Genomic DNA, 5,112 nt, shown 5'->3' on the forward strand with positions numbered 1-5,112 from the left:
ATTACAAGAGAGTAGAGGGGGAGAAACATCATAAGATCCAACTATAATAGCAAAGCTCGCGATACATCAAGATCGTACCACCTCAAGAACACGAGAGAGAGAGATCAAACACATTGCTACTACTACATACCCTCAGCCCCGAGGGAGAACTACTTCCTTCTCGTCATGGAGAGCGCCGGGATGATGAAGATGGCCACCGGAGAGGGATTCCCCCTCCGGCATGGTGCCGGAATGGGTCTAGATTGGTTTTCGATGGCTATTAAGGCTTCTGGCGGTGGAACTCCCAATCTATTGTGCTCCTCGAAGATTTTAGGGTATATGGATATATATAGGAGGAAGAAATACGTCAGGGGGGCCACGAGGGTGGAGGGCGCGCCCAGGGGGGTGGGCGCCCCCCCTACCTCGTGCCTTCCTTGTTGCTTCCCTTACGTACACCCCAAGTCTGCTGGATTGCTTTTGTTCCAAAAATAAGTTCCAGGAAATTTCAGGTCAATTGGACTCCGTTTGATTTTCCTTTTTTACGATACTCTAAAACAAGGAAAAGACAGAAACTGGCACTGGGCTCTGGGTTAATAGGTTAGTCCCAAAAATCTCTCCCTAATAATAATAAAGCACGGATTGAGTCTCCAGGTTCACCGCCGCACACATTTTGCAAAATAGTCCTTATACTTTTTAGATATTAAACTCGCAGTCCCTGTTTAAGTGGATGTGAAAAACGATTCGTTTTTACAAATAGAACCCTGCACTTTTTACTACTCAACCCGTGATTCTTTCTTCCTCAATCTCCAACGTCTCCTACTCCCGTGTCGTGATTTGGATCGAGTTGGAGATCGATTCCAAATACAAATCGAAAATCGATCGATCTATAGTCCACATCAAATAGAAGGGAATCGATCTATGGAGTTCAGGTTGGGCTTCGATCTAAACACGCCGCCGGATTTCAAGCCATGGACGGGTCGATATTGAGAGAGAGGGGGGTTGACGAGGAGAGAGCAGCCAACCGGCGACTATGGTGGCTCTGAGCACAGGTAGGCGACGACGGCGACTCGGTAGCACCGACCGGCCGATTCATCTCCTCGCTAGCTTCCTGTCCTTCACAGGTTGAATATATGGCCTCTGCTCCTCGACGGCCACACCGAGCGCCCCATCCAGAAGACCACCCCTACCGCCTTGCTGCTCCCGATCCCCCTGAGTCGTCCTGAGATGGTTCGGCTCGGCGGTCCATCATCGGCAACTCCCCATCCCAAACCCTCCATAGAGTCAAAATCCGGCGGCCCGCTCCTCCGCTACGCCCACACCGAGCGCTCAAAGTAGGAAAACAGCCTCGGCGTGCGGCCGCTCCCTATCTCCCTGCGCCCAGATTTGTTCCGGCTAGGCGCCGCCCCGGCAGCCAAGCGTGTGGTGTCCCATGGAAGCAGGCCCCTCCTCTACAAGACCGGTGAGGATAGCTTCAACCTCGCTGCCTGTTCTGGTCGATGCTGTCCCACGGAAACAGGGAAGTTTTCACCACTCAGTTGATTCCTTCTACTGTAATTCTCTTCCCTACCATTTCTTACTTGCAGCAAATTCAAGTGCGCTACACATGTGAGTATCTTCTCCTTCCCTCTATTGTACGCATCTGGTCATTTGTTATCTCTGATTAAAAATCAAGAGCCACTACATTCTTGAATATCGGAGACTGTCTTAGTTCATGCAGATTAATAAACTTGATAAATACAATTTCCTTTTTGGTTCCATCTAACAATTCAGTCATATTATTGTTTTGGGCAGTTTTCAGTAATCTTAAGTTGTCTTTAGATTTTAGCTTCGTCAATCATTTTGAATTATTTAACCTCGGTATGAGGTGCATGTGTGCGACAGATTAATCCTAAGAAATTTGTAGTTGAGCAGTTGGGTCTGTTTGATTTCTTTAGTAGACTGCAGCGGCATTCCCTAAAGGTTCAAGAGGATTTCAATGTTGCTAAAGAAAGAGATATGGACCAGTGAGACATGCATCATGAATCAAGCACATTGTGCTTTCTACCGGCCTTTTCCTTATTGATGAAACCTGACTACATGACTATTTTAAGTTTTCTCATGTCACCTGAACTGTTGTTCAGATTTCACTATTCAGTACATTTTTTGTTTTGCAGTGCACTGCGGCACACGTGGCTCCGCCTCCGTGTTGTTCTACCTTCTTCAGTGCCCTCTACTTCTTGCCCTTAGATTGCCATCATGATTAATCTAATGAGAGCACTTTAATTGGTGGCACATCGTTTGTTATTATGCTACTGCATGTGGTTTCTCATCTCTGCCTTGGCCTATTTTAGTGCCCTCCCATCGCTATGGCGCCCCGGCAGATTGCCCCAGGGTCGCGGGATGCTGCTGCTATCCAGCGCCACCAGCCCAAAGTTTGTTCACCTCTCCTGGACCTGGTTCTATGGTGCAGTACCTGCCTCCCTCGGCGGTCAGGTTTGGAGGGAGCACTTGCATGCAAGCAAGGGATAGAGGAGAGAGAACTTGCTAATTGGTAACCGCAACTCCAGCACCAAAGCCTACCAATCCACTTTTGTGATTTATCTTCTACAAAATAGGAAAATGTTGCTTTGTTATATAATCATCATGTTACATGTCGTGCAGATTAGAAATTTGGTTACTAGGGTACTTTTACAACATATCCAATTATGGTTCCATTGTTGTCGCGCACCAAACGTTCGATGAATTTCTTGAAGAAAATGAATGGATTCTTTTGTTGTGTGCTTCAACCAGGTAAAATCCTATTGGTTGTTCTAATTATACAATCTTCTGAGCCAGTTTGTGAGCTTAGTACAGTATGATTATTATTTTTGTATGGCTTCCCAGTAGATTTATTGGAGCTACCTCTTCCTCTTCTACCATGCTATCTCTACTTCTTTCCCTTCTACTACATAGTTGAAAATTTAGTACATCTCCATGCCCATGGTTCTTCGGCATATATAGTCTCTACAATGTAATTCTCTGTACAACCCAGTTAACTCTGCAAGAGCCACTAAAATATATCTGTAGGCTTGCATATGAATAATTATTTCATATTGTTGTTTGGTTATTGTTGCTCGCAGCCAATTTCTATGAACTTTAAACATACGGTAGGATTACACAAACAATATGTGTAAATAGTATTTTGTCCTATTTTATTATGTTTTATGCCAATAAGTATGTTTCCACGCGGTGCAATTTGTTTTCCTGCAATTGGTAACTAAATTTTTTTGCAGGGAGATAACTAAATTTCTTCCGTTGCTAAAAAAGGTGAGATGAATTCTATGACAGTCAGCAGAAGTAATTGCTGGTGTAAGTGTGACAACCTTATGTACTATTTTATCCTGGTCTTGCTTTTATTCTTGAACAACTTCTCTGATTTCCCAATAGATTTGTTGAGTTGGTGTGGTCATTAGGCTTAGTTTAGAAATCTTTCTATTCTGAATCTGTGCTTATACTGTTTGTCATCTGAAAACTACACTCAGTATACATTATGGGACATAATGTCCAGGAAATAATCATCAGGTGCGGACATCACTCTGTACTTCTTCCGTTATATAATTCTTGTCGTGGTTTCAGTTCAAGGTTTTCCTGAGGTACTGCTCAGTGATTTTTTTACCTCATACATAGGTTGAACAAGAGTCACAAGAGCTGATTTTGTGCACCTAGCTTCATGCGCACCAACTGGATGAATATATTCGAAATGTGGAGCTTTTAGAAGTTCAAAAACAATTCTGCATATATATTGTTGGATTGATGAATGTAAATATTATGAAATATAACACAAATGCATTGTTGCATGGTTCTGTGTTTGAATTCAAAGTCTGTGTATGGGGGTGGAAGGAAAGGATTGCGAGTCATACTGCTATCTCTGCCTCCCCAATTGATTGATGGTTGCCACTTCTGTCATGGATTTACGTTTATTTAGTCCACCAAGAAAAAATAAATAAGTGACCAATCGTGCTTATCTACTACTGCTTCAAGATTTTTTTTCTTTAAAGGTCTGATAGTACATGTGTAGATGTTTTGACTATTTTTGTTACTAACTACAAATTTAGTTACATTTCTCAATATAAAAGTAAATACTAAAATTTGTATGAACATACAGATCTTATAAATTTGAATTCATGGTAATTTAGTTACGTGCACTATTAAAATCTCGAAGAGCATGTAAGATGTAACAATCACAATGTATGTTTCTCATGCTCAAAGGCTATTCCATGTGCCACTACTCTTCCATCTGATGGCAGTGCGGAGCTGGATAAGGTCGACGAAGGACGTTAGGGTGGCTTCTTCAAATCCACAATTCATGGTCTGGAAAGCGATAATTCAACCAGTGGCAACAGAGGCATATTCACCTTATAAAGAATGAGATGTTATTCCCGACGTTTGTCAGAATTGGATATAAGAAGGCCTGTAGTGGCACCCAGAGCAGTTTTTTTTCAAAAAGAATAAAAAATAATCGTCCGGTGCAATGCACGGGCATTTGTACTAGTAATATAAAAGTGTATAATAAAGCACATAAACATCCAAAACAGATAATATAATAGCATGGAACAATCAAAAATTATAGATACGCTGGAGACGTATCATCATCCCCAAGCTTAATTCCTGCTCGTCCTCGAGTAGGTAAATGATAAAAACAGAATTTTTGATGTGGAATGCTACCTAACATATTTATCCATGTAATTCTCTTTATTGTGGCCAGAATATTCAGATCCATGAGATTCAAGACAAAAGTTTAATATTGACATAAAAATAATAATACTTCAAGCATACTAATAAAGCAATCATGTCTTCTCAAAATAACATGGCCAAAGAAAGCTATCCCTACAAAATCATATAGTCTGGCTATGCTCCATCTTCAGCACACAAAGTATTTAAATCATGCACAACCCCGATGACAAGTCAAGCAATTGTTTCATACTTTTGATGTTCTCAAACTTTTTCAATCTCCACGCAATACATGAGCGTGAGCCATGGACATAGCACTATAGGTGGAATAGAATGGTGGTTGTGGAGAAGACAAAAAAGAGAAGATACTCTCACATCAACTAGGCGTATCAACGGGTTATGGAGATGCCCATTAATAGATATCAATGTGAGTGAGTAGGGATT

The 5,112-nt window shown here is 41.8% G+C and overlaps 1 long non-coding RNA gene across 1 annotated transcript; it reads left to right on the forward strand.

The window, feature by feature from the left end:
- The first annotated feature begins 762 nt into the window (after positions 1–762).
- Positions 763–3,800, forward strand: LOC123188992 (uncharacterized). The gene is made up of 2 exons (XR_006495481.1): positions 763–2,509; positions 2,620–3,800. It is a non-coding gene; the product is annotated as an uncharacterized lncRNA (long non-coding RNA).
- The last annotated feature ends 1,312 nt before the right edge of the window (positions 3,801–5,112 follow it).

Source organism: Triticum aestivum, chromosome 2A (genome assembly GCF_018294505.1).
Source record: "Triticum aestivum cultivar Chinese Spring chromosome 2A, IWGSC CS RefSeq v2.1, whole genome shotgun sequence".
NCBI classification, from domain to species: domain Eukaryota; kingdom Viridiplantae; phylum Streptophyta; class Magnoliopsida; order Poales; family Poaceae; genus Triticum; species Triticum aestivum.